The sequence below is a fragment of the Salvelinus fontinalis genome, chromosome 6, assembly GCF_029448725.1.
Source record: "Salvelinus fontinalis isolate EN_2023a chromosome 6, ASM2944872v1, whole genome shotgun sequence".
Lineage (NCBI taxonomy): Eukaryota > Metazoa > Chordata > Actinopteri > Salmoniformes > Salmonidae > Salvelinus > Salvelinus fontinalis.
The window spans coordinates 20,839,984-20,853,984 of record NC_074670.1 but is presented as its reverse complement, the minus strand read 5'-3'; the positions used below and the strand labels follow the sequence as shown (position 1 = coordinate 20,853,984).

Here is a 14,001-nt window from a genome sequence, read left to right as displayed (position 1 = left end):
CTATAGCATAGACAGTGATCCTGGCAATGCTCTGCTATAGTATAGACAGTGATCCTGACAATGATCTCCTATAGTATAGACAGTGATCCTCACCATGCTCTCCTGTAGTATAGACAGTGATCCTGGCCATGCTCTTCTATAGTATAGACAGTGATCCTCACCATGCTCTCCTATAGTATAGACAGTGATCCTGACCATGCTCTCCTATAGTATAGACAGTGATCCTGACAATGCTCTGCTATAGTATAGACAGTGATCCTGACAATGCTCTCCTATAGTATAGACAGTGATCCTCACCATGCTCTCCTATAGTATAGACAGTGATCCTGGCCATGCTCTCCGATAGTATAGACAGTGATCCTGACAATGCTCTCCTATAGTATAGACAGTGATCCTGGCCATGCTCTCCGATAGTATAGACAGTGATCCTGACAATGCTCTCCTATAGTATAGACAGTGATCCTGAAAATGCTCTCCTATAGCTTTGACAGTGATCCTGACAATGCTCTCCTATAGTATTGACAGGGATCCTCACCATGCTCTCCTATAGTATAGACAGTGATTCTGACAATGCTCTCCTATAGTATAGACATTGATCCTCACCATGCTCTCCTATAGTATAGACAGTGATCCTGACCATGCTCTCCTATAGTATAGACAGTGATCCTGACAATGCTCTGCTATAGTATAGACAGTGATCCTGACAATGCTCTCCTATAGTAGAGACAGTGATCCTGACCATTCTCTCCTATATTATAGACATTGATTCTCAACATGCTCTCCTATAATATAGACAGTGATCCTAGCCATGCTCTTCTATAGTATAGACAGTGATCCTGACAATGCTCTCCTATAGTATAGACAGTGATCCTCACCATTCTCTCCTATAGTATAGACAGTGATCCTCACCATTCTCTCCTATAGTATAGACAGGGATCCTCACCATTCTCTCCTATAGTATAGACAGTGATCTTCACCATTCTCTCCTATTGTATAGACAGTGATCCTCACCATTCTCTCCCATAGTATAGACAGTGATCCTCACCATTCTCTCCTATAGTATAGACAGTGATCCTCACCATGCTCTCCTATAGTATAGACAGTGATCCTCACCATTCTCTCCTATAGTATAGACAGTGATCCTCACCATGCTCTCCTATAGTATAGACGGTGATCCTCACCATGCTCTCCTGTAGTATAGACAGTGATGCTCATCGTGCTCTTCTATAGTATAGACAGTGATCCTGGCCATGCTCTCCTATAGTATAGACAGTGATCCTGACCATGCTCTCCTATAGCATAGACAGTGATCCTGGCAATGCTCTGCTATAGTATAGACAGTGATCCTGACAATGCTCTCCTATAGTATAGACAGTGATCCTCACCATGCTCTCCTGTAGTATAGACAGTGATCCTGGCCATGCTCTTCTATAGTATAGACAGTGATCCTCACCATGCTCTCCTATAGTATAGACAGTGATCCTGACCATGCTCTCCTATAGTATAGACAGTGATCCTGACCAAGCTCTGCTATAGTATAGACAGTTATCCTGACAATGCTCTCCTATAGTATAGACAGTGATCCTGACAATGCTCTCCTATAGTATAGACAGTGATCCTCACCATGCTCTCCTATAGTATAGACAGTGATCCTGACAATGCTCTCCTATAGTATAGACAGTGATCCTGAAAATGCTCTCCTATAGCTTTGACAGTGATCCTGACAATGCTCTCCTATAGTATTGACAGGGATCCTCACCATGCTCTCCTATAGTATAGACAGTGATTCTGACAATGCTCTTCTATAGTATAGACAGTGATCCTCACCATGCTCTCCTGTAGTATAAACAGTGATCCTCACCATTCTCTCCTATAGTATAGACAGTGATCCTCACCATGCTCTCCTATAGTATAGACAGTGATCCTCATCGTGCTCTTCTATAGTATAGACAGTGATCCTGAAAATGCTCTCCTATAGTATAGACAGTGATCCTCACCATGCTCTCCTATAGTATAGACAGTGATCCTCAACATGCTCTCCTATAGTATAGACAGTGATCCTCAACATGCTCTCCTATAGTATAGACAGTGATCCTCACCATTCTCTCCTATAGTATAGACAGTGATCCTCACCATGCTCTGCTATAGTATAGACAGTGATCCTGACCATTCTCTCCTGTAGTATAGACAGTGATTCTCACCATGCTCTCCTGTAGTATAGACAGTGATCCTCACCATTCTCTCCTGTAGTATAGACAGTGATCCTCACCATGCTCTCCTATAGTATAGACAGTGATCCTCACCATTCTCTCCTATAGTATAGACAGTGATCCTCACCATTCTCTCCTATAGTATTGACAGGGATCCTCACCATGCTCTCCTATAGTATAGACAGTGATTCTGACAATGCTCTCCTATAGTATAGACAGTGATCCTCACCATGCTCTCCTATAGTATAGACAGTGATCCTGACCGTGCTCTCCTATAGTATAGACAGTGATCCTGACAATGCTCTGCTATAGTATAGACAGTGATCCTGACAATGCTCTCCTATAGTATAGACAGTGATCCTGACAATGCTCTCCTATAGTATAGACAGTGATCCTGACAATGCTCTGCTATAGTATAGACAGTGATCCTGACAATGCTCTCCTATAGTAGAGACAGTGATCCTGACCATTCTCTCCTATATTATAGACATTGATTCTCAACATGCTCTCCTATAATATAGACAGTGATCCTAGCCATGCTCTTCTATAGTATAGACAGTGATCCTGACAATGCTCTCCTATAGTATAGACAGTGATCCTCACCATTCTCTCCTATAGTATAGACAGTGATCCTCACCATTCTCTCCTATAGTATAGACAGGGATCCTCACCATTCTCTCCTATAGTATAGACAGTGATCCTCACCATGCTCTCCTGTAGTATAGACAGTGATCCTCATCGTGCTCTTCTATAGTATAGACAGTGATCCTGAAAATGCTCTCCTATAGTATAGACAGTGATCCTCACCATGCTCTCCTATAGTATAGACAGTGATCCTCAACATGCTCTCCTATAGTATAGACAGTGATCCTCACCATTCTCTCCTATAGTATAGACAGTGATCCTGACAATGCTCTGCTATAGTATAGACAGTGATCCTCACCATGCTCTGCTATAGTATAGACAGTGATCCTCACCATTCTCTCTTGTAGTATAGACAGTGATCCTCACCATGCTTTCCTGTAGTATAGACAGTGATCCTCACCATGCTCTCCTGTAGTATAGACAGTGATCCTCACCATTCTCTCCTGTAGTATAGACAGTGATCCTCACCATGCTCTCCTATAGTATAGACAGTGATCCTCACCATTCTCTCCTATAGTATAGACAGTGATCCTCACCATTCTCTCCTATAGTATAGACAGTGATCCTCACCATTCTCTCCTATAGTATAGACAGTGATCCTCACCATTCTCTCCTATTGTATAGACAGTGATCCTCAACATGCTCTCCTATAGTATAGACAGTGATCCTCACCATTCTCTCCTATAGTATAGACAGTGATCCTCACCATTCTCTCCTATTGTATAGACAGTGATCCTCAACATGCTCTCCAATAGTATAGACAGTGATCCTCACCATTCTCTCCTATAGTATAGACAGTGATCCTCATCATGCTCTCCTATAGTATAGACAGTGATGCTCATCGTGCTCTTCTATGGTATAGACAGTGATCCTGGCCATGCTCTCCTATAGTATAGACAGTGATCCTGACAATGCTCTGCTATAGTATAGACAGTGATCCTGACAATGCTCTCCTATAGTATAGACAGTGATCCTGACAATGCTCTCCTATAGTATAGACAGTGATCCTGACAACGCTCTGCTATAGTATAGACAGTGATCCTGACAATGCGCTCCTATAGTAGAGACAGTGATCCTGACCATTCTCTCCTATATTATAGACATTGATTCTCAACATGCTCTCCTATAATATAGACAGTGATCCTAGCCATGCTCTTCTATAGTATAGACAGTGATCCTGACAATGCTCTCCTATAGTATAGACAGTGATCCTCACCATTCTCTCCTATAGTATAGACAGTGATCCTCACCATTCTCTCCTATAGTATAGACAGGGATCCTCACCATTCTCTCCTATAGTATAGACAGTGATCCTCACCATTCTCTCCTATAGTATAGACAGTGATCCTCACCATTCTCTCCTATAGTATAGACAGTGATCCTCACCATTCTCTCCTATAGTATAGACAGTGATCCTCACCATGCTCTCCTGTAGTATAGACAGTGATCCTCATCGTGCTCTTCTATAGTATAGACAGTGATCCTGAAAATGCTCTCCTATAGTATAGACAGTGATCCTCACCATGCTCTCCTATAGTATAGACAGTGATCCTCAACATGCTCTCCTATAGTATAGACAGTGATCCTCACCATTCTCTCCTATAGTATAGACAGTGATCCTGACAATGCTCTGCTATAGTATAGACAGTGATCCTCACCATGCTCTGCTATAGTATAGACAGTGATCCTCACCATTCTCTCTTGTAGTATAGACAGTGATCCTCACCATGCTTTCCTGTAGTATAGACAGTGATCCTCACCATGCTATCCTGTAGTATAGACAGTGATCCTCACCATTCTCTCCTGTAGTATAGACAGTGATCCTCACCATGCTCTCCTATAGTATAGACAGTGATCCTCACCATTCTCTCCTATAGTATAGACAGTGATCCTCACCATTCTCTCCTATAGTATAGACAGTGATCCTCACCATTCTCTCCTATAGTATAGACAGTGATCCTCACCATTCTCTCCTATTGTATAGACAGTGATCCTCAACATGCTCTCCTATAGTATAGACAGTGATCCTCACCATTCTCTCCTATAGTATAGACAGTGATCCTCACCATTCTCTCCTATTGTATAGACAGTGATCCTCAACATGCTCTCCTATTGTATAGACAGTGATCCTCAACATGCTCTCCTATAGTATAGACAGTGATCCTCACCATGCTCTCCTATAGTATAGACAGTGATGCTCATCGTGCTCTCCTATAGTATAGACAGTGATCCTGACCATGCTCTCCTATAGTATAGACAGTGATCCTGACCATGCTCTCCTATAGTATAGACAGTGATCCTCACAATGCTCTCATATAGTATAGACAGTGATTCTCACCATGCTCTCCTATAGTATATACAGTGATTCTCAACATGCTCTCCTATAGTATAGACAGTGATCCTGACCATACTCTCATATAGCATAGACAGTGATCCTGGCAATGCTCTGCTATAGTATAGACAGTGATCCTGACAATGCTCTCCTATAGTATAGACAGTGATCCTCACCATGCTCTCCTGTAGTATAGACAGTGATCCTGGCCATGCTCTTCTATAGTATAGACAGTGATCCTCACCATGCTCTCCTGTAGTATAGACAGTGATCCTGACAATGCTCTCCTATAGTATAGACAGTGATCCTCACCATGCTCTCCTATAGTATAGACAGTGATCCTGACAATGCTCTCCTATAGTATAGACAGTGATCCTGAAAATGCTCTCCTATAGCTTTGACAGTGATCCTGACAATGCTCTCCTATAGTATTGACAGGGATCCTCACCATGCTCTCCTATAGTATAGACAGTGATTCTGACAATGCTCTCCTATAGTATAGACAGTGATCCACACCATGCTCTCCTGTAGTATAAACAGTGATCCTCAACATGCTCTCCTATAGTATAGACAGTGATCCTCACCATTCTCTCCTATAGTATAGACAGTGATCCTGACAATGCTCTGCTATAGTATAGACAGTGATCCTCACCATCCTCTGCTATAGTATAGACAGTGATCCTGACCATTCTCTCCTGTAGTATAGACAGTGATTCTCACCATGCTCTCCTGTAGTATAGACAGTGATCCTCACCATGCTCTCCTGTAGTATAGACAGTGATCCTCACCATTCTCTCCTGTAGTATAGACAGTGATCCTCACCATTCTCTCCTATAGTATAGACAGTGATCCTCACCATTCTCTCCTATAGTATAGACAGTGATCCTCACCATTCTCTCCTATAGTATAGACAGTGATCCTCACCATTCTCTCCTATAGTATAGACAGTGATCCTCACCATGCTCTCCTATAGTATAGACAGTGATCCTCATCGTGCTCTTCTATAGTATAGACAGTGATCCTGAAAATGCTCTCCTATAGTATAGACAGTGATCCTCACCATGCTCTCCTATAGTATAGACAGTGATCCTCAACATGCTCTCCTATAGTATAAACAGTGATCCTCACCATTCTCTCCTATAGTATAGACAGTGATCCTGACAATGCTCTGCTATAGTATAGACAGTGATCCTCACCATAATCTGCTATGGTATAGACAGTGATCCTGACCATGCTCTTCTATAGTATAGACATTGATCCTCACCATTCTCTCCTGTAGTATAGACAGTGATCCTCCCCATTCTCTCTGATAGTATAGACAGTGATCCTCACCATGCTCTCCTATAGTATAGACAGTGATCCTCACCATGCTCTCCTATAGTATAGACAGTGATCCTCACCATTCTATCCTATAGTATAGACAGTGATCCTCACCATTCTCTCCTATAGTATAGACAGTGATCCTCACCATTCTCTCCTATAGTATAGACAGTGATCATCACCATTCTCTCCTATAGTATAGACAGTGATCCTCACCATTCTCTCCTATAGTATAGACAGTGATCCTCACCATTCTCTCCTATTGTATAGACAGTGATCCTCACCATTCTCTCCTATAGTATAGACAGTGATCCTCACCATTCTCTCCTATAGTATAGACAGTGATCCTCACCATGCTCTCCTATAGTATAGACAGTGATCCTCATCGTGCTCTTCTATAGTATAGACAGTGATCCTGAAAATGCTCTCCTATAGTATAGACAGTGATCCTCACCATGCACTCCTATAGTATAGACAGTGATCCTCAACATGCTCTCCTATAGTATAGACAGTGATCCTCACCATTCTCTCCTATAGTATAGACAGTGATCCTCACCATGCTCTCCTATAGTATAGACAGTGATCCTCATCGTGCTCTCATGTAGTATAGACAGTGATCCTGACCATGCTCTCCTATAGCATAGACAGTGATCCTGGCAATGCTCTGCTATAGTATAGACAGTGATCCTGACAATGCTCTCCTATAGTATAGACAGTGATCCTCACCATGCTCTCCTGTAGTATAGACAGTGATCCTGGACATGCTCTTCTATAGTATAGACAGTGATTCTCACCATGCTCTCCTATAGTATAGACAGTGATCCTTGACATGCTCTTCTATAGTATAGACAGTGATCCTCACCATGCTCTCCTATAGTATAGACAGTGATCCTGACCATGCTCTCCTATAGTATAGACAGTGATCCTGACAATGCTCTGCTATAGTATAGACAGTTATCCTGACAATGCTCTCCTATAGTATAGACAGTTATCCTGACAATGCTCTCCGATTGTATAGACAGTGATCCTGACCATGCTCTCCTATGGTATAGACAGTGATCCTCACCATGCTCTCCTATACTGTAGACAGTGATCATCACCATGCTCTCCTATAGTATAGACAGTGATCCTGACAATGCTCTCCTATAGTATAGATAGTGATCCTGAAAATGCTCTCCTATAGCTTTGACAGTGATCCTGACCATGCTCTCCTATAGTATAGACAGTGATCCTGACAATGCTCTGCTATAGTATAGACAGTTATCCTGACAATGCTCTCCTATCGTATAGACAGTTATCCTGACAATGCTCTCCGATTGTATAGACAGTGATCCTGACCATGCTCTCCTATAGTATAGACAGTGATCCTCACCATGCTCTCCTATACTGTAGACAGTGATCATCACCATGCTCTCCTATAGTATAGACAGTGATCCTGACAATGCTCTCCTATAGTATAGATAGTGATCCTGAAAATGCTCTCCTATAGCTTTGACAGTGATCCTGACAATGCTCTCCTATAGTATTGACAGGGATCCTCACCATGCTCTCCTATAGTATAGACAGTGATTCTGACAATGCTCTCCTATAGTATAGACAGTAATCCTCACCATGCTCTCCTGTAGTATAAACAGTGATCCTGACCATGCTCTCCTATAGTATAGACAGTGATCCTGACCATGCTCTCCTATAGTATAGACAGTGATCCTGACAATGCTCTCCTATGGTATAGACAGTGATCCTGACCATTCTCTCCTATATTATAGACAGTGATTCTCAACATGCTCTTCTATAGTATAGACAGTGATCCTAGCCATGTTCTTCTATAGTATAGACAGTGATCCTGACAATGCTCTCCTATAGTATAGACAGTGATCCTCACCATTCTCTCCTATAGTATAGACAGTGATCCTCACCATGCTCTCCTGTAGTATAGACAGTGATCCTCACTATTCTCTCCTATAGTATAGACAGTGATCCTGACAATGCTCTCCTATAGTATAGACAGTGATCCTCACCATTGTCTCCTATAGTATAGACAGTGATCCTCACCATGCTCTCCTATAGTATAGACAGTGATCCTCACCATTGTCTCCTATAGTATAGACAGTGATCCTCACCATGCTCTTCTATAGTATAGACAGTGATCCTCACCATTCTCTCCTATAGTATAGACGGTGATCCTGACAATGCTCTCCTATAGTATAGACAGTGATCCTCACTATTCTCTCCTATAGTATAGACAGTGATCCTCACCATTCTCTCCTATAGTGTAGACAGTGATCCTCACCATTCTCTCCTATAGTATAGACAGTGATCCTCACCATTCTCTCCTATTGTATAGACAGTGATCCTCACCATTCTCTCCTATAGTATAGACCGTGAACCTGACCATGCTCTCCTATAGTATAGACAGTGATCCTCACCATGCTCTCCTATACTGTAGACAGTGATCATCACCATGCTCTCCTATAGTATAGACAGTGATCCTGACAATGCTCTCCTATAGTATAGATAGTGATCCTGAAAATGCTCTCCTATAGCTTTGACAGTGATCCTGACCATGCTCTCCTATAGTATAGACAGTGATCCTGACAATGCTCTGCTATAGTATAGACAGTTATCCTGACAATGCTCTCCTATAGTCTAGACAGTTATCCTGACAATGCTCTCCGATTGTATAGACAGTGATCCTGACCATGCTCTCCTATAGTATAGACAGTGATCCTCACCATGCTCTCCTATTCTGTAGACAGTGATCATCACCATGCTCTCCTATAGTATAGACAGTGATCCTGACAATGCTCTCCTATAGTATAGATAGTGATCCTGAAAATGCTCTCCTATAGCTTTGACAGTGATCCTGACAATGCTCTCCTATAGTATTGACAGGGATCCTCACCATGCTCTCCTATAGTGTAGACAGTGATTCTGACAATGCTCTCCTATAGTATAGACAGTAATCCTCACCATGCTCTCCTGTAGTATAAACAGTGATCCTGACCATGCTCTCCTATAGTATAGACAGTGATCCTGACCATGCTCTCCTATAGTATAGACAGTGATCCTGACAATGCTCTCCTGTGGTATAGACAGTGATCCTGACCATTCTCTCCTATATTATAGACAGTGATTCTCAACATGCTCTTCTATAGTATAGACAGTGATCCTAGCCATGTTCTTCTATAGTATAGACAGTGTTCCTCACCATTCTCTCCTATAGTGTAGACAGTGATCCTCACCATTCTCTCCTATAGTATAGACAGTGATCCTCACCATTCTCTCCTATTGTATAGACAGTGATCCTCACCATTCTCTCCTATAGTATAGACCGTGAACCTGACCATGCTCTCCTATAGTATAGACAGTGATCCTCACCATTCTCTCCTATAGTATAGACAGTGATCCTCACCATTCTCTCCTATTGTATAGACAGTGATCCTCACCATTCTCTCCTATAGTATAGACCGTGAACCTGACCATGCTCTCCTATAGTATAGACAGTGATCCTCACCATGCTCTCCTATAGTATAGACAGTGATCCTCACCATGCTCTCCTATAGTATAGACAGTGATCCTGACCATGCTCTCCTATAGTATAGACAGTGACCCTGAAAATGCTCTGCTATAGTATAGACAGTGAACCTGACCATGCTCTGCTATAGTATAGACAGTGATCCTGACCATGCTCTCCTATTATATGGACAGTGATCCTCACCATGCTCTCCTATTGTATGGACAGTGATCCTCACCATGATCTCCTATTGTATAGACAGTGATCCTCACCATTCTCTCCTATAGTATAGACAGTGATCCTGACAATGCTCTGCTATAGTATAGACAGTGATCCTCACCATGCTCTGCTATAGTATAGACAGTGATCCTCACCATTCTCTCTTGTAGTATAGACAGTGATCCTCACCATGCTTTCCTGTAGTATAGACAGTGATCCTCACCATGCTCTCCTGTAGTATAGACAGTGATCCTCACCATTCTCTCCTGTAGTATAGACAGTGATCCTCACCATGCTCTCCTATAGTATAGACAGTGATCCTCACCATTCTCTCCTATAGTATAGACAGTGATCCTCACCATTCTCTCCTATAGTATAGACAGTGATCCTCACCATTCTCTCCTATTGTATAGACAGTGATCCTCAACATGCTCTCCTATAGTATAGACAGTGATCCTCACCATGCTCTCCTATAGTATAGACAGTGATGCTCATCGTGCTCTCCTATAGTATAGACAGTGATCCTGACCATGCTCTCCTATAGTATAGACAGTGATCCTGACCATGCTCTCCTATAGTATAGACAGTGATCCTCACAATGCTCTCATATAGTATAGACAGTGATTCTCACCATGCTCTCCTATAGTATATACAGTGATTCTCAACATGCTCTCCTATAGTATAGACAGTGATCCTGACCATACTCTCATATAGCATAGACAGTGATCCTGGCAATGCTCTGCTATAGTATAGACAGTGATCCTGACAATGCTCTCCTATAGTATAGACAGTGATCCTCACCATGCTCTCCTGTAGTATAGACAGTGATCCTGGCCATGCTCTTCTATAGTATAGACAGTGATCCTCACCATGCTCTCCTGTAGTATAGACAGTGATCCTGACAATGCTCTCCTATAGTATAGACAGTGATCCTCACCATGCTCTCCTATAGTATAGACAGTGATCCTGACAATGCTCTCCTATAGTATAGACAGTGATCCTGAAAATGCTCTCCTATAGCTTTGACAGTGATCCTGACAATGCTCTCCTATAGTATTGACAGGGATCCTCACCATGCTCTCCTATAGTATAGACAGTGATTCTGACAATGCTCTCCTATAGTATAGACAGTGATCCACACCATGCTCTCCTGTAGTATAAACAGTGATCCTCAACATGCTCTCCTATAGTATAGACAGTGATCCTCACCATTCTCTCCTATAGTATAGACAGTGATCCTGACAATGCTCTGCTATAGTATAGACAGTGATCCTCACCATCCTCTGCTATAGTATAGACAGTGATCCTGACCATTCTCTCCTGTAGTATAGACAGTGATTCTCACCATGCTCTCCTGTAGTATAGACAGTGATCCTCACCATGCTCTCCTGTAGTATAGACAGTGATCCTCACCATTCTCTCCTGTAGTATAGACAGTGATCCTCACCATGCTCTCCTATAGTATAGACAGTGATCCTCACCATTCTCTCCTATAGTATAGACAGTGATCCTCACCATTCTCTCCTATAGTATAGACAGTGATCCTCACCATTCTCTCCTATAGTATAGACAGTGATCCTCACCATTCTCTCCTAAAGTATAGACAGTGATCCTCACCATGCTCTCCTATAGTATAGACAGTGATCCTCATCGTGCTCTTCTATAGTATAGACAGTGATCCTGAAAATGCTCTCCTATAGTATAGACAGTGATCCTCACCATGCTCTCCTATAGTATAGACAGTGATCCTCAACATGCTCTCCTATAGTATAGACAGTGATCCTCACCATTCTCTCCTATAGTATAGACAGTGATCCTGACAATGCTCTGCTATAGTATAGACAGTGATCCTCACCATAATCTGCTATGGTATAGACAGTGATCCTGACCATGCTCTTCTATAGTATAGACATTGATCCTCACCATTCTCTCCTGTAGTATAGACAGTGATCCTCCCCATTCTCTCTGATAGTATAGACAGTGATCCTAACCATGCTCTCCTATAGTATAGACAGTGATCCTCACCATTCTATCCTATAGTATAGACAGTGATCCTCACCATTCTCTCCTGTAGTATAGACAGTGATCCTCCCCATTCTCTCTGATAGTATAGACAGTGATCCTCACCATGCTCTCCTATAGTATAGACAGTGATCCTCACCATTCTATCCTATAGTATAGACAGTGATCCTCACCATTCTCTCCTATAGTATAGACAGTGATCCTCACCATTCTCTCCTATAGTATAGACAGTGATCATCACCATTCTCTCCTATAGTATAGACAGTGATCCTCACCATTCTCTCCTATAGTATAGACAGTGATCCTCACCATTCTCTCCTATTGTATAGACAGTGATCCTCACCATTCTCTCCTATAGTATAGACAGTGATCCTCACCATTCTCTCCTATAGTATAGACAGTGATCCTCACCATGCTCTCCTATAGTATAGACAGTGATCCTCATCGTGCTCTTCTATAGTATAGACAGTGATCCTGAAAATGCTCTCCTATAGTATAGACAGTGATCCTCACCATGCACTCCTATAGTATAGACAGTGATCCTCAACATGCTCTCCTATAGTATAGACAGTGATCCTCACCATTCTCTCCTATAGTATAGACAGTGATCCTCACCATGCTCTCCTATAGTATAGACAGTGATCCTCATCGTGCTCTCATGTAGTATAGACAGTGATCCTGACCATGCTCTCCTATAGCATAGACAGTGATCCTGGCAATGCTCTGCTATAGTATAGACAGTGATCCTGACAATGCTCTCCTATAGTATAGACAGTGATCCTCACCATGCTCTCCTGTAGTATAGACAGTGATCCTGGACATGCTCTTCTATAGTATAGACAGTGATTCTCACCATGCTCTCCTATAGTATAGACAGTGATCCTTGACATGCTCTTCTATAGTATAGACAGTGATCCTCACCATGCTCTCCTATAGTATAGACAGTGATCCTGACCATGCTCTCCTATAGTATAGACAGTGATCCTGACAATGCTCTGCTATAGTATAGACAGTTATCCTGACAATGCTCTCCTATAGTATAGACAGTTATCCTGACAATGCTCTCCGATTGTATAGACAGTGATCCTGACCATGCTCTCCTATAGTATAGACAGTGATCCTCACCATGCTCTCCTATACTGTAGACAGTGATCATCACCATGCTCTCCTATAGTATAGACAGTGATCCTGACAATGCTCTCCTATAGTATAGATAGTGATCCTGAAAATGCTCTCCTATAGCTTTGACAGTGATCCTGACCATGCTCTCCTATAGTATAGACAGTGATCCTGACAATGCTCTGCTATAGTATAGACAGTTATCCTGACAATGCTCTCCTATCGTATAGACAGTTATCCTGACAATGCTCTCCGATTGTATAGACAGTGATCCTGACCATGCTCTCCTATAGTATAGACAGTGATCCTCACCATGCTCTCCTATACTGTAGACAGTGATCATCACCATGCTCTCCTATAGTATAGACAGTGATCCTGACAATGCTCTCCTATAGTATAGATAGTGATCCTGAAAATGCTCTCCTATAGCTTTGACAGTGATCCTGACCATGCTCTCCTATAGTATAGACAGTGATCCTGACAATGCTCTGCTATAGTATAGACAGTTATCCTGACAATGCTCTCCTATAGTATAGACAGTTATCCTGACAATGCTCTCCGATTGTATAGACAGTGATCCTGACCATGCTCTCCTATAGTATAGACAGTGATCCTCACCA

General features: G+C 42.2%; 1 protein-coding gene across 1 annotated transcript in view; it reads left to right on the top strand.

The window, feature by feature from the left end:
* Positions 1-14,001, top strand: part of LOC129857328 (glutamate receptor ionotropic, kainate 2-like) — a gene marked incomplete in the record, with an annotated part of 311,711 nt that overhangs the window by 226,511 nt on the left and 71,199 nt on the right.